General features: G+C 44.7%; 1 protein-coding gene across 5 annotated transcripts in view; it reads right to left on the minus strand.

The window, feature by feature from the left end:
• Positions 1–11,540: 11,540 nt before the first annotated feature.
• Positions 11,541–22,745, minus strand: part of PLEKHO1 (pleckstrin homology domain containing O1) — a 30,142-nt gene continuing 18,937 nt past the window's right edge. For all 5 annotated transcript variants that reach the window (XM_058439348.1, XM_032154819.2, XM_058439347.1 and 2 more), the window contains 2 exons: positions 17,605–17,688; positions 11,541–11,741 (listed from right to left, as the gene is read on the minus strand). The gene's annotated coding sequence lies outside the window, so the exon portion shown is untranslated. The remainder of the gene's footprint in view (positions 11,742–17,604; positions 17,689–22,745) is intronic.

The following is a 22,745-nucleotide window of genomic DNA, read 5'->3' on the forward strand; positions in this document are numbered from 1 at the left end:
ACACATATATACACACATATATACACACACATATACACACATATATACACACATATATACATATACATATATACATATATATACACATATATACATATATATATACACATATATATACATATGAGATGTAATTATTTAAATGCCGAAATTCTGACTGAATGGGATAGTCAAAGTACTAAAAGACTAATAAAATGCTCCTGTATTAGTTTCATATTGTTGCTATAACAAATTACCACAAATGTAGCCACTTAACACAAATTAATTTTCTTACAGTTTTAGAGGTTAGATGATGGAAATGGATCTTATGGTGCTAAAATCAAGGTGTCCACAGGTCTATGTTCCTTCTGCAGGCTCTAGGGGAGAATCTGTTCTTTGGCTTTTCCAGCTTCTAGACGCTGCCCGAATTCCTTGGCTCACGGCCTCCCTTCATCTCAAAGCTAACTACAGCACCACGCTGACCTCCACTTCCAGCATCTCTGACTCTGACTTTCCCGTTTCCCTCTTTTACTTATAAGGACTCTTGTGATTACATTGGGCCCAGGATAATCTCCCCGTCTCAAAATCCTTAACTTAATGATACCTGCAAAATCCCTTTTGTCCTGTAAGGTAACATATTCACTCTGAGGATTAGGACATGGACTTGTTAGGGTGAGGAGGGATTATTCTGCCTGCCACAGTTCCTTAATATAAAAACCTAAGGAATTTTACTTCACCTAAGGGATTTAAAGTGCTAAGAAATTAGCAATGAATATATAAACACATTTCTACCATAATTTGTTTTTTAGAAAAACTTCTGGATGTTTTAAATAATTGCATATTGCAGAATAGCTTGACTTTTTTATATAACTGAAAAAAGATCCTTTTAATATCTGGTGACATATACCTCTGCTTTCTCTGTGATCAGAATGATACATTTCCAGATTTTGTGTTTTGCTTTAGCTTTTTACTTCCAAGTCATATGACTTTTCTAGGTTATAGTTTCAAATATATATATTCTAAATCATTTGGTTGCCCTTTAAAGATGAAAGCATAAGAACTATTTGCACTTTCCTTTATTGTATGATTAGAAGACTTTCTAATTGCATTAATTAGAACGGGGCCAGGTGCGGTGGCTCACACCTGTAATCCCAGCACTTTGGGAGGCCGAGGCTGGTGGATGGCTTGAGCCCAGGAGTTCAAGACCAGCCTGGGCAACATGGCAAAACCTGTCTATACCAAATCCATCCCACCCTGTGCCCCCTCCAAAATTAACAGGGTGAGTTGGCACGTGCCTGTAGTCTCAGCTATTCTGGAGGCTGAGACAGGAGGATTGCTTGAGCTCAGGAAGCACAGGTTGCAGTGAGCTGAGATCATGTTGCTGTACTCCAGCCTGGTAACAAAGCATGACTCTGTCTCAAAAGAAAAAAAAAAAAGAGAGAGAAAGAGAAAGAGAATAGGATGAACCCAGTAAAAACAGACAGTCAATAATGCCACAGTCTCTGAAGAGGAGGTTGGGCAGTGATCACAAACTGCTCTGGGTAGCTTTATTAGTCAGGGTTCTCTAAAGGGACAGAACTAATGAGAGAATAAAGGGGACTTTATTAACTCACACGATCACAAGGTCCCACAATAGGCCATCTGCAGGCTGAGGAGTAAGGAGAGCCAGTCTGAGTTCCAAAACTGAAGACCTTGGAGTCCAATGTTCGAGGGCAGGAAGCAGCCAGCACCGGAGGAAGATGTAGGCTGGGAGGCTAGGCCAGTCTCTCGTTTCACATTTTTCTGCCTGCTTATATTCTAGCTGCACTGGCAGCTGATTAGGGTGCCAGATTAAGGGTAGGTCTGCCGTTCCCAGCCCACTGACTCAAATGTTAATCTCTTTTTGCAACACCCTCACAGACACACCCAGGATCAAAACTTTGCATCCTTCAATCCAATCAAGTTGACACTCAGTATTAACCATCACAGTAGCTAAAACAGATTTCCATTTCAAGGGTCTGCTAATAAGAGCTTGACAATTGTAGAGCTATACAACTTTCTTTTTTTTTTTTTTTTTTTTTTGAGACGGAGTCTCGCTCTGTCGCCCAGGCTGGAGTGCAGTGGCGCAATCTCGGCTCACTGCAAGCTCCACCTCCCGGGTTCACACCATTCTCCTGCCTCAGCCTCTCCGAGTAGCTGGGACTACAGGCGCCCGCCACCACGCCCGGCTAATTTTTTTTTGTATTTTTAGTAGAGACGGGGTTTCACTGTGGTCTCGATCTCCTGACCTCGTGATCCGCCCGCCTCGGCCTCCCAAAGTGCTTGGATTACAAGCGTGAGCCACTGCGCCCGGCCTACAACTTTCAATTTCACTAAATAATAAAAAAAAATTAGGTCTGAAAGTGTTAATAAAGAATGATATATTTTTAATTATATAAATGTATTTAGGCCGGGCATGCTGGCTAATGCCTGTAATACCAGCACTTTGGGAGGCCAAGGAGGGCAAATCACTTAAGCTCTGGAGTTCAAGACAAGCCTGGGCAATATGGTGAAACCCCGTCTCTACCAAAATTACAAAAATTAGCCAGGCGTGGTGGTGCGCGCCTGTAGTCTCTGTTACTCTGGAGGCTGAGGCACGAGAATCACTTGAGCCTGGGAGGCAGGGACGTTGCAATAAGCAGAGATTGCGTCATTGCACTGTAGCCTGGGCGACAGAGTGAGACCCTGTCTCAAAAAAAAAAAAAATTATTTGTTGAGACAGAAAAAAATTATTATTTTTTTGAGACAGGTTGCTCACTGCAACCTCCACCTCCCAGACTCAAATGATTCTTGTGCCTCAGCCTCCCCAGAAACTGGGATTACAGGCATGCACCATCAAGCCTGGCTAATTTTTTGTATTTTTAATAGAGACGGGGTTTCACCACGTTGGCCAGGTTGGTCGCAAACTCCTGGCCTCAAGTAATCCACCTGTCTCAGCCTCCCAAACTGCTGAGATTACAGGCATGAACCACTGCACTCGGCCCGATTCTTCTTCTTTTTTGTTTAGTTCTTTAGTGAAATCAACTAAGTCAGTGAGAAATTTGATGAGGGGAGGAAGTTAGTGACAGTCCAAACTCCTTTTTTATTTTTTAAATATCAAGTTCTCAGTAATTTGCAAGTGTTAAAATTCATAGAACCAGCCGGGCACGGTGGCTCACACCTGTAATCCCAGCACTTTGGAAGGCTGAGGCAGGTGGATCACGAGGTCAAGAGATCACGACCATCCTGGCCAACATGGTGAAACCCCGTCTCTACTAAAAATACAAAAATTAGACGGGTGTGGTGGCGGACGTCTGTAATCCCAGCTACTTGGGAGGCTGAGGCAGGAGAATTGCTTGAACCCGGGAGACGGAGGTTGCAGTGAGCTGAGATCGTGCCACTGCTCTCCAGCCTGGGAGACAGAGTGAAACTCCGTCTGAAAAAAAAAAAATCACAGAACCAAGGTTTATAAGCATAATGCATTTGTATGAAGAATAATCATTCATAGCACATTGGAATAAACCCTCCTAAATATCGTTCTAAAAGCCAGATTTGAAACTTATTTTGACATTTTATAAGAATTTTCATATTAGGCTGACAATCAATACAGGTTCCTGGTTGGCTGCATTATTAATGCTGAGCCTCGACGCTTTGCTAGAGCCCCCCTCCCTTTTTTTTTTTTTTTTTTTTTTTTTGAGACAGAGTCTTGCTCTGTTGCCTAGGCTGGAGTGCAGTGGGGCAATCTTGGCTCACTGCACCCTCCCTGCCTCCTAGGCTCAAGGGATTCTCGTGCCCCAGCCTCCAGAATAGCTGGGACTACAAGCACCTGCCACTGAACCCGGCTAATTTTGTATTTTTAGTAGAGATGGGGTTTTGCCGTGTTGCCAAGGCTGGTGTTGAACTCCTGCCCACCTCAGCCTCCCAAGTGCTGGGATTACAGGCATGAGCCACCACATCCGGCCAGAGCCCTTTTTTTGAGTACAAATGCTCAGACCTCCCTTCTTCCTTTTCCCTACCACATTCTCTGCATTTGGCTAGAAGGGCGAGCTTTGTTTGTGATGCACTTTGAAAGGAAGTGAAGAGGTCTAAGAGGTAAAGCTGGAACAGAAAGCTAAAGGCGTAAAAAATGTCCCAATGGCCAGGACTTTGCGGGTACATGGAGGCGGGGAGCTGAAAATCTTAATTCTCTACCTCCTTGTTTTTCATGCAGAAATGAAGTTCTTTATCTCATTCAAAGGAATTAGCCCAGAGAAGCCCTTTTCCCTTACAATTTTCAGGTCTAATGTGAATGCTTTGGACAACCTTTAGACTAATACAGTGGATCTCAAGCAGGGGTGATTTTGTTCCCCTGGGGACATTTAGCTGTGGCCGGAGATATTTTTGGTTGTCACACTGGGGTGTGTGTGCGAGTGCTACTGCATCAAGTGGGGAGATGCCAGGGGTGCTGCCAAATGTCCCACAGTGCACGAGACAGCCCTGCAACAAAGGGTGATCAGAATGCCAGTAGCGTGAAGGTGAAAAATCTTGGGTTAATAGGATATCATTTAGTTTTTGACAGATTTTCCATGCTTTGAGGTCAGTTAAAACGGTAGTGTGTAAAATTTTTATTATAAAAGTATAAACACTAGAGGGCAGTACCTGCCTGTTAATTGCAACGGATGTTACTTTGGGGGTCTTTGAAGGAAAAAAAAAAAAGAGGCTAGTGATTTAGGTAACGGAAGATAAGTGACTATAGGAGACTCTTAAAGAAGTATTTAAGTAATTTAAAATCAAAAGACAGTTTTGCTTGGTGTGGTGGTGTGCCTGTAGTCCCAGCTCTGCTGGAGCCCAGGAGATGGAGACCTGTCTGGGCACCGGAGCAAGACCCCATCTTTTTTTTTTTTTTTTTTTAAGAGTTTTAACAACTACTGCTTCTGAGGTCAGGAAAAGCAGAACAAGCAGTTTTTTCTTCTGCTTTTCTATAATGATGGCTTGTGAGCTTTTGCTAGAGAAAGGGGAAAATTCGCACTAGGTTTTCACACACAGAAACACTAACGTCATTGCCACTTACACTTCTATTTGCTCTGATGAGGCAGATGATGGAAAGTTGCTATTCCTAGGCCATGTAGATCATTGTAATGCTGTGGGAGATGTGTCTGGAACAGGGAACTTGGAGCAGACAGGCAAAACATCATGACTGAGTCCATTAGACAAGTCAGAATCTGACTCAGCTCATTTTTTTTTTTCTTTTCGAGATGAAGTCTCACTCTATTGCCCAGGCTGGAGTGCAGTGGTGCAATCTCTGCTTGGCTCACTGCAACTTCCGCCTACTGGGTTCAAGCGATTCTTGTACCTCAGTCTCCCCAGTAGCTGGGACTACAGGCATGCGCCACCATGCCCAGCTAATTTTTGTATTTTTTTGTTGTAGACATGGGGTTTCACCATGTTGGCCAGGCTGGTCTCCAACTCCTGACCTCAGGTGATCTGCCTGCCTCGGCCTCTCAAAGTGCTGGGATTACAGGCATAAGCCACCGTGTCCAGCCTGACTCAGCTCTTTTGAAACGGATCAATAATATCTAGTTTGTTGCTTGAAGCTATTTACATTAGCTAGCTATGCAAGAATGCAGTACAATTTTCTATTTTCTCCTAAGGTTCAGTCCAATTTTAAAAAATGAAACAAATAGGCGCGGTGGCTCACGCCTGTAATCCCAGCACTTTGGGAGGCTGAGGCGGGTGGATCATGAGGTCAGGAGATTGAGACCATCCTGGCTAACAAGGTGAAACCCCATCTCTACCAAAAATACAAAAATTAGCTGGGTGTGGTGGCGGGCGCTTGTAGTCCCAGCTACTCAGGAGGCTGAGGCAGGAGAATGGCGTGAACCCAGGAGGTGGAGCTTGCAGTGAGCCAAGATTGCCCCACTGCACTCCAGCCTAGGCGACAGAGCGAGACTCCGTCTCTAAAAAAAAAAAAAAAAAAAAAGAAAGAAAGAAAAAAAAGAAACAAATGAAGCATTTTTTGTTTTTAGTGTCACAAATCTGGTCTCAAACCAAGTTTTTGGATATGTTAATATAAGCTGACCTCACCTGTGCCCTCAAATAGGACAAACCATTTGCTAAATTCACATTAAATCTACACATTCCTGGCTGGGCGTAGTGGCTCATGCCTGTAATCCCAGCACTTCGGGAGATTAAGGCAGATGGATCACTTGAAGTCAGGAGTTTGAGACCAGCCTGGCCAACATGGTAAAACCCCGTCTCTACTAAAAATACAAAAATTAGCCAGGCATGGTGGTGCACGCCTGTAGTCCCAGCTACTCAGGATCTGGGCATGAGACCAGATCACGCCACTGTAGTCCAGCCTGGGTGACAAAGCGAGACTCTATCTAAAAAAAAAAAAAACCCAAAACTGCACATTTTTTTATTTATTACTAAATATTTAAGGTACACAGTGGCATCAAGAATGGACATTGATCGACTTGTCACTCAGCTTAAAAGATGAAACATCAACAATGCAGTTGAAGTCCCCTGTGCACCCTTCTCCAGTTGTATCCTTCTCCTGCCTCCTCCTGCCGTCATTCCCAGGTAAATGAGTTTGATGTGGAACATTCCTTTTTGTTTTTTGAGACAGAGTCTTACTCTGTCGCCCAGGCTGGAGTGCAGTGGCACAATCTCGGCTCCCTGCATCCTCTGGCTCCCGGGTTCAGTGATTCTCCTGCCTCAGCCTCCTGAGTAGCTAGGGTTACAGGCGCGCGACAACACACCTGGCTAATTTTTGAATTTTTAGTAGAGATGGGGTTTTGCCATGTTGGCCAGGCTGGTCTTGAACTCCTGACCTCAAGTGATCCACCTGCCTCAGCTTCCAAAGTGCTGGGATTACAGGCATGAGCCACTGCGCATGGCCTCTTCAGACTTTTATTATATATGTTAAATATGCTCAGTAATATATAATGTCTGCATATTTAAAATTTGTATATAAATGATGTTGTAACTGTTCTTCTGTAATTTGTGTTTTCTCTTAAATAGGTTTGTAAGATCATCCATGTTGATACACGAAACTCCAGTTTTTGTCTACCAACATTTTTGGTATCTGCATACTTGCTAATTCACATAATGATGTGATGAACATTCTCATGTGTAGTTGAGTTATGCGTATGTAAGAGTTCTTTTTTTGTTGTTTGTGTTTTAAGACAGAGTCTTATTCTGTCACCCAGGCTGGAATGCAGTGGCATGACTTTGGCTCACTGCAACATCTGACTCCTGGGTTCAAGCGGTTTTTGTGCCTCAGCCTCCCAAGTAGCTGGGACCACAGATACGTGACACCACACTCAGCTAATTTTTGTATTTTTAGTAGAGACAGGGTTTCACTATGTTGGCCAGGCTGGTCTTGAACTCCTGGCCTCAGGTGATCTGCCCACCTTGGCTTCTCAAAGTGCTGGGATTATAGGCATGAGCCACTGTGCCTGGCCTGTAAGAGTTCTTCAGAGCAGGGATTGGTGAACCATGGTCTGGCCCATGGACCCTCCATCTTTTTTTTGTATGACCCAGACACTAAGGTGGTTTTTACATTTCTGAATGGTTTTTAAAAATGGAAAGACTAATATTTTATGACACATGAAAATTCAAGTTTCAGTGTCCATAAGTAAAGTTTTATTGGAACAGCCATACTCATGCATTTATATATTACCTAAGGCCATTTTCAGGCCTAGTGAGTAGTTGTAACAGAGACTGGATGGCACGCAAATCCTAAAATATCTGGTATCTAATTCTATGCAGAAAATGTTTGCTGATTACTGCTCTAGTGTGTACATGGAATGAAATTGCTGGGTTCCGCATATTCGTTTTTTGCTGTCTTATCAATTAGATCTATTTTTTAAAAACGCAAAGCTCTATAATCTGTTGCATCAGATTATATTTTCTAAAACCCTTTTTTCTTTCCTTTTTTTTTTTTTTAAATGAGGCCTCACTATGTTGCCCGGGATGGATACAAATTCCTGGGCTTAAGCTATCCTTCTGCCTCAGCCTCCCGAGTAGCTAGGACAACAGGCATGTGCCAGCCTGCCCAGCCTTTCTGAAGCTCTTAAACAAATATAAAAAGAACTCTCTGGATCTTATGTTTTCATTTTGTTTAAGTAATGAGCTTTAAATACATCCTTGTCTAGCTTCCTTCCCTCTCACTTCAGTGGTCCTGATTGTTGTAGTGGTGAGGAATACCAATTAGCTTTATCTTTCTTTGGAGTGGAGAAAAGACTAGGAAAATAACAGACTTGTATAATTTTTGAGCTTCCTTTCAAGATCTTTTTTTTTTCAGACGGAGTTTTGCTCTTGTTGCCCAAGCCAGAGTGCCATGGCGCAATCTCAGCTCATTGCAATCTCCGCCTCCCAGCTTCAAGCAATTCTCCTGCCTCAGCCTCCCGAGTAGCTGGGATTACAGGCGTGCGTCAACACGCCTGGCTAATTTTTTGTATTTTTAGTAGAAATGGGTTTTTACCATGTTAGCCAGGCTGGTCTCGAACTCCTGACCTCAGATGATTCACCCGCCTCGGCCTCCCAACATGCTGGGATTACAGACATGAGCCACTGCTCGGCCCAAGATCTCTTTTAAATACCCAAGAATAAGTCATCTAAAAACACAAGTGTTGGTCACTGGCTTTTATCGGTCACTGGCTTTTCTGCCCTCTACTAGAATATAGAGTCCATAAAGACAGCAATTTTTGTCTACTTTTGTTTTTACTTGTAAAAATGCCTAGCATGTAGTAGATTCTCAAGGAATATTTATTAGTTGAATGAATATGAAGAACTCCATTCATCTGGATGAAAACTTGAAATTCACTGAACTATCTGGACATAATACATTAATATTTAACAATACTGTATTTGGAATTATGGAAGGCACTTTCTGTTTTCTTCTTCTTTTTTTTTTTGAGACTGAGTTTCGCTCTTATTGCCCAGGCTGGAGTGCAGTGGCTCAATCTTGGCTCACTGCAACCTCTGTCTCCTGGGTTCAAGCGATTCTCCTGCCTCAGCCTCCTGAGTAGCTAAGATTACAGGTGTGCACCACCATGCCTGGCTAATTTTTTGTATTTTTAGTAGAGATGGGGTTTCACCATCTTGGCCAGGCTGATCTTGAACTCCTGACCTTGTGATCTGCCTGCCTCGGCCTCCCAAAGTGCTGGGATTACAGGCATGAGCCACTGTGCCCGGCTAAAAAGATTTAAAAAAAATTACTTTATTGAGGTAAAATTCACATGTGAAAATATTTATATTTTTACATTTTGGAAGGCTGTATTATTTGATTGGGAAAAGACAGGTGGGCTGTGCACGTTTATTTTTTGTTTTTAAATTTTTTTGTTACTCCACACCCTGAAGAGTCCCTTATTGTTGATTCCCAGGGTTGGGGACTGACTTTTTTTTTTTTTTTTTTTTAATTAGTGCTGCTTTGTACGGGATGCAAACTTTTCTCTAATAGCTGAAAGCAGAGGCTTCTGGGTGCTTTCAAATTTCTTCTTTCTTCACGGTTTTAAAAGAGGCCCTTGCCTCCTCTGTGTGTTATGTGTACTGGAGTGCAGAATAGAAAATGCAAAACAAGACAGCCGTACAGGAGGTTTTTCTTTTTAAAGGAGTTGATAGACAAATGGCACAGAGTTCACTGTTCTCGCCAGCTGAGAGTTTAGCTTCCAGAAAGCACTACTTTAGGGAACAAGTGAAGCAGTGTGGAGGGCCTGAAAGGCTTCATTGACACAGCAGCCGGGAGGCTCTTGTAGCACATTGTCTGGGGTGCGGTGCCTTCGGAAACCAGCTCTCGAGATGTCTACACCCCCAACATCCCCAACGCTGAAAACATTCGGGTTTTTTGTTTGTTTGTTTTTGTGTGTTTTGTTTTTTGCCATTATACTTGGTTTTCCAAGTGAGATTCCTGGAAAGGTATTTGCTTTTATTTGTTTTTGTTTATTAGTTTCCTCTGGGTGTCAGTCAGTTCTTAGCATGGTCACTTGGCTTCCTTGGTAGGAACATGGGGGATCTGGGTGGTGGGGCCGAGGCAGTTTCCCCAACAAATCACTGGTACGGCATGAATGTGTTTGTTTCCTGAATGAGAATCTAAGTGCTGCCACAAAAAAGGCGTACTGGGGTAGAAGAAATAAGGTGAATTTGAAGCCGACAATTGAAATCATTATTGATAGTTTCCTAGTTTTCCTGAAGGTTGATCTGGAGAGATGGAAGTCTAAGCTAAGGAATAATAGATCTGCATCAGTGAAGTTGTAGACTCACTTGTAGGCTCTGAGGGTCTGTCCCAGGGAAGACACAATGATCCATGGTGTGTTGGTTTGGTATAGAAAGGCCAGGGCCAGGCAAGCTCTTCATCCGTGGTTTTTATTCAGGTTATTAATAGAGCTCCTAGTATGTGTCTGGCCTTGAGAAGGGATGTGGCTTGTGTTCCTGCACTTTGAGGAGTTCTGAGTCATAAACCCATAGACCACGGAAGATCCTTAGAGATCGGCAGTCCTCTTATTCTGCAGGGAGCACCAAGGCCCAGAACACTGGCTTGCTCAAGGTTACACGGAGAGTTAGTGGCGGCCTCTTGAGAGGCCAGATCTTTTTTTTTTTTTTTTTGAGATGGAGTCTTGCTCTGTTGCTCAGGCTGGAGTGCAATGGCCCGATCTTGGCTCACTGCAACCTCCACCTCCCAGGTTCAGGCGATTCTCATGCCTCAGTTTCCTGAGCAGCTGGGATTACAGGCGCCTGCCATGACGCTTGACTAATTTTTCTATTTTTAGTAGAGACAGGGTTTCACCATGTTGCCCAGGCTAGTCTCGAACTCTTGAGCTCAGGTGATCCGCCCGCCTCAGTCTCCCAAAGTACTGGCATTACAGACATGAGCCACCGCGCCTGGGCTGGAAGCCAGATGTTTTTACTCCCAGTTTGGTATTTTTCCATTCAACTACTGTTGAAAATGCCTCATAGTTGTTAGAGAACAGTTCCAGAAAATATATAATTCAGTGTTAAATTGAATAATCAACTGCTACTGCATAGGGGGGAGAGTTCATTGTTCACTGGAGCTATCTGGAAGTGTGACAGATTTTGAAGAATGGGAATGGTGTGGACATTCCAAAAGGACCAGAAAACCTTGTCTCTGTTCTGTGTTGTTTGGGGATGTCCATGAAGAAATGTATAACCCTCAATCCAAGTGTGAAGCCTTTGCACATGCTGTGGGAGCAGGCGTGTTCAGGGAGTGTCCCTGCTGAGCATCCTGCAGACTGATAGGGAGAGAGACATATTGTGTAGAGACCACTTTCTCCCCAAGCAAAACCAAAGCAAGGTGGGGTGGAGGACCCAGGGTGGGAGGGGAAGTGGAGTCCAAGTGATTCACAGGTTTTCAAGTAGGCTTGGAAAGCCATTACACATTTGAGGATGAACCTAGGTCACTAGAACTTTGACTCAATGACAGAAGGGGCCTTTGTGGAGGTCTTGATGTAAAAAACACGAGTCACCTCTCAGAACTTCTGCATAGCTGCTAGAAGTTGGTTCTCAATCTTAAAGTTCCTTCTTTTTCTAGAGGATTGCTGAAAGCAAAAGTAACAATCTAAACCATCTGCCACTTAAATAAGAAGAGATTTATTGCTTTTAATGGAAAGGATGCTTGTTCCAACAGAAAGGTATGGCTCAGAGAAGCAAGCCTGGCTGGGCGCGGTGGCTCATGCCTGTAATCCCAGGACTTTGGGAGGCGGAGGTGCGTGGATGACCTGAGGCCATGAGTTGGAGACCAGCCTGACCAACATGGCGAAACCCCATCTCTACAAAAAAATACAAAAAATAATTAGCCAAGCGTGATGGTGCACCTGTATAGTTCCAGCTACCCGGGAGGCTGAGGCACGAGAATTGCTTGAATCTGGGAGACGGAGGTTACATACAGTGAGCCGAGATCACACCACTGCACTCTAGCCTGGGCAATAGAATGAGACTGTCTCAAAAAAAAAAAAAAAAAAAAGAGGCAGCTGCGGCTTCATCTCTTTGGCCTCCCTGAGCATATATTCTGGTCACTGCTCTGCCATCAAGCTGTGGAGTAGGGGGGATCCCTGAAGAGCAAACAGCAGGTATGAGTGTTAGAGACCAGAGACAGCAATGCTGATTCAGCTCATAAAGTTCACCAATATGCAGTGTGGCTGGAGTTTGGAGCATGGGGCAGCCCTGAGGTGTCTATAAGGGGAATGGAGAGGAAGGACAAGGCCAAAGAAAGAAGCGGCTAGGATCACAGAGGCCCTGTAAACCGTGTTAAAGAAGGTGGACTCTAACTCAAGGGAAGTAGGGACTATAAATATCAGATTTAAAATTTTAATTTTTTTTTTTTTTTGATACGGAGTCTTGCTCTTGTTGCCCAGGCTGGACTGCTATGGCATGATCTGGGTTCGCTGCAACCTCTGCCTCCCAGGTTCAAGCAATTCTCCTGCTTCAGCCTCCCGAGTAGCTGGGATTACAGGCGCCTACCACCATGCCTGGCTAATTTTTTCTCTCTTTTTTTTTTTTTTTCCGTATTTTTAGTAGAGACAGGGTTTCATCATGTTGGCCAGGCTGGTCTCAAACTCCTGACCTCAGGTGATATGCCCGCCTTGGCTTCCTAAAGTGTTCGGATTACAGGCGTGAGCCACCGTGCCAAGCCAGATTTTAAATTTTAGATCACTCTGATTGCAGTGTGGGCATAAGAAACAGTAGAGTTAGTGACACTAATTAGAAGACTGTTGCAGTCATTGGAGAGAGAGGGGTTGATGGCCTGAACCTGTAGAGGCAAAACCATGAGTAGCAATGTTGGCACTCAGGGCGAACAACTCAAAATTGACCTTCAAACAGCTCTGTAATGCAGGATACAGCTTGTAGGCAGGTGTGACTGGTAATATGCCTTTTGATAGTTTTCAATTTAACTTAATAGCCTGGATAACCAGGTGTTTTTTTTTTAAACAATTATGTTTTAAAGGAAAACATGCCCCTTGAGATTATGGAATTCAGGAGCAAAGCATAGTCCACTCCTGTAGTTGGGCTGGGGCAGAGGCAGTGGGAAAGGGATGGTAATCAGATTTGGGAGATACTTAGGAGGTAGGGTGGACAAGTAAAGCTTTTGGTAGAAAAACATGTTTTGTTTCGTTTGAATTGAATTAGTAATATATGCCATGGTAAAATTCAAACAGCACTAAAGGCATGCAATGAAAAGTGTCTCCTTAACCAGAGTCAGCCATTCTTAACAGTTCTTGTGTATTCTAGAGCTTTTTGTGCCACTGTAAGCCTATATATTTAATATTTCTCTTTTATAAAAATTGGAACATACTATACATCTTTCTCTTCCCTTTACTAATTCACTTAACATTATATTTGGCAGTCTTGCTATATCTATTTTTGGTTTGTTTTTAAAGAGATAGGGCCTTGGTCTATCGCTCAGGGTGGATTGCAGTGGTGCAGTCATAGCTCACTGTAACCCCAGACTCCTAGGCTCACGGATCCTCCTGCCCCTGCCTCCAAGTAGCTAGAACTACAGGAGTGTGCCACCATGCCCAGCGAATTTTTAAATTTTTTATAGATGGGATCTCCCTATGTTGCCCAGGCTGGTCTCAAACCCTGGCCTCAAGTGATCCTCCTGCATTGGCCTCCCAGAGCATTGGGATTACAGGTGTGAGCCACCATGTCCTGCCTACTTTGTTCTTTGAATAGTCCATTGTTTGAATGTGTGCTCTCATTATTTATTTAAACTAGTCTCCTTTTTTTTTGAGACGGAGTCTCGCTCTGTCGCCCAGGCTGGAGTGCAGTGGCGCAATCTCGGCTCACTGCAAGCTCCGCCTCCCGGGTTCACGCCATTCTCCTGCCTCAGCCTCTCTGAGTAGCTGGGACTACAGGCGCCCGCCACCACGCCCGGCTAATTTTTTGTATTTTTAGTAGAGACGGGGTTTCACCGTGGTCTCGATCTCCTGACCTCGTGATCCGCCCGCCTCGGCCTCCCAAAGTGCTGGGATTACAAGCGTGAGCCACCGTGCCCGGCCTAGTCTCCTTTTTTTTGAGACAGGGTCTCGCTGTGTTTCTCAGGTTGGAGTGCAGTGGCATGATCTTGGCTCACTGCAACCTCCGCCTCCTGAGGTCAAAGTATCCTCCCACCTCAGCCTCCTGATTAGCTGAGACTACAGGTGTGCGCCACCACACCCAGCTAATTTTTGTATTTTTTTGTAGAGTTGGAGTTTCACCCTGTTGCTCAGGCTGGTTTCAAACTCCTGGGCTCAAGCGATCCACCTGTCTTAGCCTCCCAAAGTGCCAGGATTACAGGTGTGAGTCCAGCCAAATTGGTCTCCAAATTGATGTACATTAGGGCTGTTTCTAATTTTTGATATTTGAGTTAGGTTTTTTAAAATTAGATTTTAAATAAGGGAAGAGACACAAAATAATGAAGGAAGAATTCTAGGTGGTGAAAAAGATTTATACATAAATAGGGACCACTAGTGTCTTTGTATCTGATGGACTACTCTTGACTCGCCTAGGCCATAGGATGAATATATTTATGAGGAGGGAGGTGGGAGAGTAGTGGGTGTTTCTGCAAATCCTTGAGTCTATGTGTAGAATTGGGATGTGACTTAAGAACTGGGCATTTCTAACAGGGTCAGAGTGAAGCTGGCCATAGCCACTTCTTCTCCAATTAAAGATCTTTCAGGGGAGCAGGCTGCCACAGCTGTGAACATTGATCATACTCCGCTCCAGTAAAAATGCCTTCCTGCCCGTGCACAGACGTCACCCTGTTGTATCCTAAATCCACCTGTTGTCATAGTTGTTTCTCTGGGCACCCCAGCCATAGTAAGAAATATGAAGTATTGGCCGGGCGCGGTGGCTTATGCCTGTAATCCCAGCATGTTGGGAGGCCAAGGCAGGTGGATCACAAGGTCAGGAGTTCGAGACCAGCCTGGCCAACATGGTGAAACCCTGTCCCTACTAAAAATACAAAAATTAGCCAGGCACGGTGGCATGCACCTGTAAACCCAGCTACTTGGGAGGCTGAGGCAGGAGAATTGCTGGAACCCGGGAGGTGGAGGTTACAGTGAACTGAGATTGTGCCACTGCACTCCAGCCTGGGTGACAGAGTGAGACTCTGTCTCAAAAAAAAAAAAAAAAAAAAGAGAAAAGAAGTATTTGTGAAAGAAAAGGTTTGCTGGCTTGAGTAGAAAGTTGTGTCAGGGAGGAATGAGAAATGGGCCATTTGTTTAAGGTCACCCCCAACTAGCTCTTCCTTTTCTTTTCTTTTTTTTTTTTGAGGCGGAGTTTCATTCTTGTTGCCCAGGCTGGAGTGCAACGGTGTGATCTCGGCTCACTGCAACCACTGCCTCCTGGGTTCAAATGATTCTCCTGCCTCAGTCTCCCAAGTTACAGGCATGCACCACCATGCCCAGATAATCTTTTTTCTTTTTTTTGTATTTTTAGTAGAGATGGGGTTTCTCCATGTTGGTCAGGCTGGTCTCAAGCTCCTGACTTCAGGTGATCCACCCGTCTCGGCCTCCCAAAGTGTTGGGATTACAGGTGTGAGCCACGCGCCGGCCAGCTCTTCCTTTTCATGTAAGCATGCTCTTAGGTTTTCTGCTGAAGTTGGGGAAATTTGTTTTGATGCAGCCATCTGCCAGTTGCATAATCTTGGGTATGTTTTGACATCTCCAAGCTTCAGTTCCCCATCAGTCCAATGGGCATCATAATTCCCACTTGGCACAGTGTTGGGAAGATTTATTGAGCCAATGTATGTGAAAGGGCCTATGTTTCATTTTACTTTTTTGCAAGGCCTTGTCACAATGGAGTTCCTAAGGCAACGTATAATCCAACCCAAGATAATAGATACCAAAATGTTCTATTCTTTCCTGGGATGTGACTGCCAATGTTAGCCTCCCATACTCTCAGCCTGTGTGCTTTACTGAAACTACCTCTGAAAGTTCATCACCTTCAGGGAATTCATACAAGATTTCTTTACATTTGTATAGTACTTTATAGCTGTCACAGAGACCTTAGCGAAAATCATCCAATTTGAACCCCCTAGCAAACCTTCTGGGGCAAGGCACATTTTATCACCATGTTACAGATAACATAAACGAGGCTCAGAGAGAATGATATAAAGAAACTGAGGGCCGGGCACGGTGGCTCACACCTGTAATCCCAGCATTTTGGGAGGCCAAGGCGGGAGGATCACTTGAGGTCAGGAGTTCAAGATCATCCTGGCCAACACGGTGAAACCCCGTCTCTACCAAAAATATGAAAGTTAGTCAGGTGTGGTGGCACACGCATGTAATCCCAGCTACTCATGAGGCTGAGGCATGAGAATTCCTTGAGCCCAGGAGGCAGAGATTGCAGTGAGCTGAGATCACACCACTGCACTCCAGCCTGGGCGAGAGTGAGACCTTGTCTCAAAAAAAAAAAAAAAAAAAAAAGATCCAGGTGCCATGTCTCATGTCTGTAATCCCAGCACTTTGGGAGGCTGAGATGGGTGGATCACCTGAGGTCAGAAGTTCGAGACCAGCCTGGCCAACATGGTGAAACCCCGTCTCTAGTAAAAATACAAAAATTAGCTGGGCATGATGGCAGGTGCCTGTAATCCCAGCTACTCAGGAGGCTGAGGCAGGAAAATTGCTTCAACCTGGGAGGTGGAGGTTGCAGTGAGCCAAGATCATGCCATTGCACTCTGGCCTGGGCAATAGAGTAAGACTCTTGTCTCAAAAAAAAAAAAAAAAAAAAAAGAAAAAAGAAAAAAAAAGAAACTGAGGCTTAAAGAAGACAAATAATAAACAGAAGAGACCAGGAGGAGATTACTTCTAGACTACTTCAAGACTAAAGAGGTGAGACGTACCTTCCCTGACCTCAATCTGCCTAGGTTTGGAATTCTTGAGCCTGTTTCCCCAATCATGTTTTGCATCCTAGTAAAATGCATGCCACTTCTAAAATAATTTTTCTGTTGAAATAATAACATCAGCAGGCTGGGCACGGTGGCTCACACCTGTAATCTCAGCACTTTGGGAGGCCAAGGTAGGTGGATCACCTGAGGCCAGGAGTTCGAGGCCAGTCTGGACAACATGGCGAAACCCTGTCTCTACTAAAAACACACAAATTAGCTGGGTGTGGTGGTGGGTGCCTGTAGTCTCAGCTACTTGGGAGGCTGAGGCAGGATAATCGTTTTAGCCTGAGAGGCAGAGGTTGCAGTGAGCTGAGATGGCACCACTGCACTCTAGCCTGGGCGACAGAGTGAGACTCCATCTCAAACAAACAAACAAACAAACAAACAAACAAAAAAACCACACTGGACTTTTGTAAAATAAGAGAGAAAGCAGCCACACGTTTATATACCCATGTGCATAAGCTCCCTCCACACACCAGTGAAATCATCTGAATTTTACATTTCAATAAGTAACTGGCACCTTCTTGGCATATTAATCTGTAGGAAATTATAGGTTGCAGTGTTGTGGTATTTTATCAGAGAATGTCAAGTAGATTACAGTATTATGTTACTTCGACGTCACTGCCCAGCATTGCTTTGGTCTTTTCCTTACTAACAGATACATTTACTAGATCTCATTTTAATGTTATGTAAAAAAAGATAATTTATAATAATTTCCTTTGTAAACAGCATATTTCTTGCTTGATCATAAAGACTTCACTTACTTCTGTCCTCTTGCTGTTTGGGGTCATGATTGGTGTCTGCTCACCCTTCTCGGTTCTCCAGAGCAACATGTGACCTGAAGCCAACTTAGGAAGAGAAGAAACAGGTCAAAGAAGAGAGCAAAGATTAAACAGAACAGTGTGTTATAGCACTCGATCTCGAATTAAAAAAAAACAAAAGGTAAAACTCCCCTGTGTAGTGAAGAATTGATTTTACCCAAAGAGAGGTCTGCCTTTGGCCCTGGGCTACTGGGAGATGATCTCTAGGCCCCTAGAATGTCCTGCCCAATAGGAATGTCATTGTTGGCCTGAGGAGTTTGGCCACCAGATGCTCAAATGATGTGATTTATAATGGGGGCTCTGAAACACGCCATATCAGTTCCAGCCCCCATAGGGACTGGAGAGCAAAGGTCAGTCATGCAGGCAGCATGTGGTCAAGCTCCAGCAAGGGCTCTGGACACCAAAGACTCGGGCAAGCTTTCCTGGTGGCAGCACTCGCAAGCACTGCCACACCTTGTAGCTGAGAGGGGCAGTGATGTCTGGAACTCCACAGGAGAAGGTGCCCAAAGCTTCCCGTGTGGCTCTTCCCAGACTTTGCCCTCTGTATCTCTTCTCTTGGCTGGTTCTGATTTGTACCCTTTTGCTGCAATAAAAGTTTAATTTATCATAAGTATAGTGCTTTCCTGAGTTCTGTGAGTCATTGTAGCAAATTATCAAACCTGCGGGGATAGTGGAACCAACTCCTGAACTGGCTACTGGTATCTGAAGTAAGAGTGGCCTGGTAGAGGACTGTTCCTTACCCTGTGAAGTCTGGCCTGAATCCAGGCAGTTGGGGTCAGACATCACTGCATTTCCCAAAGCCTGCTTTTAGATTTTGATTTTGACACTTTTTGACACTTTCTAGTTTGGTTACTTCTCTCGATTTCATCTTTTTTTTTTTTTTTTTTTTTTTTTTAAGACAGATTCTCGCTCTGTCACCCAGGCTGGAGTGCAATGGCACGATCTCAGCTCACTGCAATCTCCGCCTCCCGGGTTCAAGTGATTCTCCTGCCTAAGCCTCCCAAGTAGCTGGGGTTATGGGTGCCCGCCACCAGGCCCGGCTAATTTTTTTTGTATTTTTAGTAGAGACGGAGTTTCACCATGTTGGCCAGGCTGGTCTCAAACTCCTGACCTCAAGTGATCCACCCGCCTCGGCCTTCCAAAGTGCTGGGATTACAGGCGTGAGCCACTGTGCCTGGCCAGCTTCAATTTTTCTAATCCTTAATTTGGGGGTCATACTTGTCCTATTTTCTTCATAGGGTTAATTATGAAGATCAAAAATTAAATAGTGTGTGTGTGAGAGAGCTATTGATAGCAAACAAGAACATGCTATCTAAAACTAAAGGACCATCAAAAGGTATTACTTTTATTACAATGGAACTAAATGGTGGGGATAATGTGGTGGAGATGTACATGTGTTAGGTAAGGCTTTCTTCAATCATTCATTACACAAATAAAGATTGAGTTTAGGTGTTGGGGAGATAAGTCAGGGCCCTGCCCTGTGGGGGCTTCTATTCTACTCAGGGGGAGAGAAAATAAAGAGGCAACTGAGGAGAATAATTAGACTGTGGTCATTGTTGTGATGGAAGCAGAATGATAAGGTAACAATTCTGTTGGAAGGGGTGCCTCTCAAGACAGAGTGGCCAGAGAAGGCTCATAAGAACTGATGTTTGGATAAAGAAGTTAAAAAAGAGAACAAGGGTATTTTAGGCAGAAGGACTAGCAAGGGCAAAAGTCCTGAGGTGGGAAAGAGCTTGGCATGTGTACAGAACAGAAAAGAGATCTGTGTGTCTGGCCTGGGGATAAGGTTGGAGATATGCATGAGTCAGAAGAAGAAGGAACTTTTTTTTTTTTTTTTCTCTTTTTCTTTTTTGAGACAAGCTCTCACTCTGTCGCCCAGGCTGGAGTGCAATGGGACAATCTTGATTCACTGCATCCTTGACCTCCCAGGCTCAAGTGGTCCTCCCACCTCAGCCTCCCAAGTAGCTGGGACTATAGGTGTGCATCACCACACCTGGCTATTTATTTGTATTTTTAGTAGAGATGAGGTTTTGCCATGTTGCGCAGGCTGGTCTCAAATTCCTGGGCTCAAGCTATCTGCCTGCCTCAACCTCCCAAAGTGCTAGGATTACAGGCATGAGCCACTGTGCTTGGTAGAGAAGGGCTTTATTTGCCAGAGAAAATATTTGAATTTTTAAGAATGACATGAAGTTAAGGTGGTTTTAAGTAGGCAAGTGACATGAACTGCTTTAAGAAGACACTCCAGGCTGGGCGCGGTGGCTCACACCTGTAATCCCAGCACTTTGGGAGGCCGAGGCGGGCAGATCACCTGAGGTCGGGAGTTCAAGACCAGCCTGAACAACATGGAGAAACCTCATCTCTACTAAAAAAAATATACAAAATTAGCCGGGCATGGTGGTGCATATACCTGTAATCCCAGCTACTTGGGAGGCTGAGGCAGGAGAATCGCTTGAACTCGGGAGGTGGAGGTTGTGGTGAGCCAAGATTACGCCATTGCCCTCCAGCCTGGACAAGAGCGAAACTCTGTCTCTCTCTCTCTCTCTCTCTCTCACACACACACACACACACACACACACACACACACACCAAAAACAAAAACACCCACACACATACAAGAAGACACTCCAGCTGCTGAATGGGGATGAGGGGAGGCAAAGAGACATCACCAGACTATGTAGGGAAGGAGCTGGCAGAGGAGAGCTGGAGAAATGGTCATATTCCAGCTATGCTTTAAGGTAGAACCAAAAAGACTTACTGATGGATTAGATGTTGGGGATGGGGAAGGCAAGAGGAAGAAAGGTTTGTCAGCTGCCTCCTCTGGGAAGCAGATACTGAATGAGGAATGTAAGAGGCCTAAGAGGGAATGCCTATGAGAGGGGACAGGAAGCAGGGTTCAGCAAGGAGAGCCTAAGACTGAAATGCAGATAGAATCTTGGGCAACATATTGGGGAACTCCAGAGTAAAGGTGTTTCATTAGAGGGGTTCGCATAGGGCAGAAATGTCCAGGTCCTAAGAACCCCTCCACTCTGCTCGGTCACTGGCCGGGGCCTGCTGAGAGGAGTGTGCCTTGGCTGGAAAACTGAGACAGATCCCTCAGCACTAACAGCTGGAGGCTGACAGCTAACTGTCCTCCTTGCAGCTGAGCAGCAAGTTCTTTCTTGAAGACAAATCCAAGTGGGGCACCTTTATGGCTACCACAGTCTTCTTTTTGTACCATGTGGATCTACTTTTCCACACACGTTGAGGGGTAGCTCTTCTGGGGTTTCAGTGGGCTCTTTTCTTGAAGGGACTTAGATAAGGGAGGTCAGTGGGATAACCACAGGCTGTTGCTGCAGTTGGTCTTGCAATAGGTAACATCATTTCCCTCCTCCATTATCCATTCTAAATTCCACTCTTCCTCTCTGCTAGAGATGACACCACTGTTATTTCTGCTGGTCTCGATAGCCTACCAGGTGGTGTAGCACAACCCTGATTCCTGAGAGGCTCTGAGTGCCTGATCACGTCACCCTTCACAGGCTGGGCTGCACTTGCCATTCAGGTCACCACTGGGCATGAAGAGTATCAAAAGGTGCCCAAGTGGCTCACCTGAGTTTCACACATATTCCTGCCTTATTGTCCAAGAGCAGTTCTAGCTCCTTTTGTTGATCAGTCTCCATATCCCTGCCCCAGGCCCACACAAAGCTGCACCCTCTAGAATACAGGCACTATTCCCAGGCATGGAATATGTTTGCTTCCAGAACCCTCTGGGCATTTTAGTTCCTTCTTTGTGCATGCAAGATGCAGCATTTTGTCTTTTGTTTCAGAGGCAATGTCCTAGTACACCCTTGACCACTGGATTCCAAAAAACTTTATGGAAGGGGCAAGCCCTGGAATCTTCAGAGAGTTTATGTCTCATTTCCTAGAGTGCAAGTGTCTTCCTGAGGCTTTCAGGTGCCAGCCACCTCTTGCTATTCTCTCAAATTAGCCTAATGTCATTGATGAATGGAGCATCGTGATATTTTGTGGGAAGTGCAGATGATCTAGATCTTTTCTGAATGTATCATGACATAGATTGGGAGAGTTAACAACAACCCTGGGGGCCGGGGGAATCTAAATGAATATTGTCATCCAGTCCATGTGAATGCTGTTTCTGATTCTATTTCTTGATCGAGATAGAAAAGAATGCATTTGCCAAATCAATGGCCAAATGTCATGTACTTGAAGCCATATTTATATATTCTAGCAATGACACCACACCCAGCATGATCACTCGGGGCTTGAGCTGAGCTGGGAATCGTCTATGGTTATTTTCCAGGATCCATGTGTTTTCTGCAGGGGCCAGGCTGGTGAATTAAACAGAGGTATGATACAGACCACGATCCTTGCATCCTTGAGGTACTTAAGGGTGGCAATGATCTCTATTTTCCCTCTGGAATGAGATATTATTTTGTATTTGCTATCTTGGCTGGGTGAAGGGGAGACGGACACAATTTCAGAGGCTTCCACTGACCTTCCCCACATGATAGCTCTTACATCATAAAGCAGGGGCCCCACCTCAGGGCTTCCCCAACTGCTGAATATACCAATCCCAGTTATACATTCAGGGATGGGGGCAATGACCACCAGGTGAGGCCATGGCCCCGGTGGACCCACTTGAAGCTGGACATCAGCCAGAATCCCCATTTTACCTGACCATCATTGTAACGCGGGCCATAATGACATTTCGGGTCTTTGAATACCAGTGTCATTTCAGGCCCTGTGTCTAGTAGTCTTCAACATGTCTGGATATTCCTCCTCTCCCAGGTGACAGTCACCCAGGACTGGTGGAATTATTACAGTGCACACTTGCTGTGATGTTGCAGGGACCTTCCTCTTGGGGACTCTGCCACATTTTCCCATTCAATAGATTTCAGGTCTGAAAAATGTTTCAGGTCTAGGAAATGAGAAGGAATCATGACTTTTTCTTTTTAATGTTCTTAAAACATATATTTTATTTTAAATAGTGATAAAGCCCGGGCGTGGTGGCTCACGTCTGTAATCCCAGCACTTTGGGAGGCCGAGGCGGGTGGATCACGAGGTCAGGAGATCAAGACCATCCTGGCTAA

Source organism: Hylobates moloch, unplaced genomic scaffold (assembly GCF_009828535.3).
Source record: "Hylobates moloch isolate HMO894 unplaced genomic scaffold, HMol_V3 SCAFFOLD_5, whole genome shotgun sequence".
In the NCBI taxonomy this organism is placed as follows: domain Eukaryota; kingdom Metazoa; phylum Chordata; class Mammalia; order Primates; family Hylobatidae; genus Hylobates; species Hylobates moloch.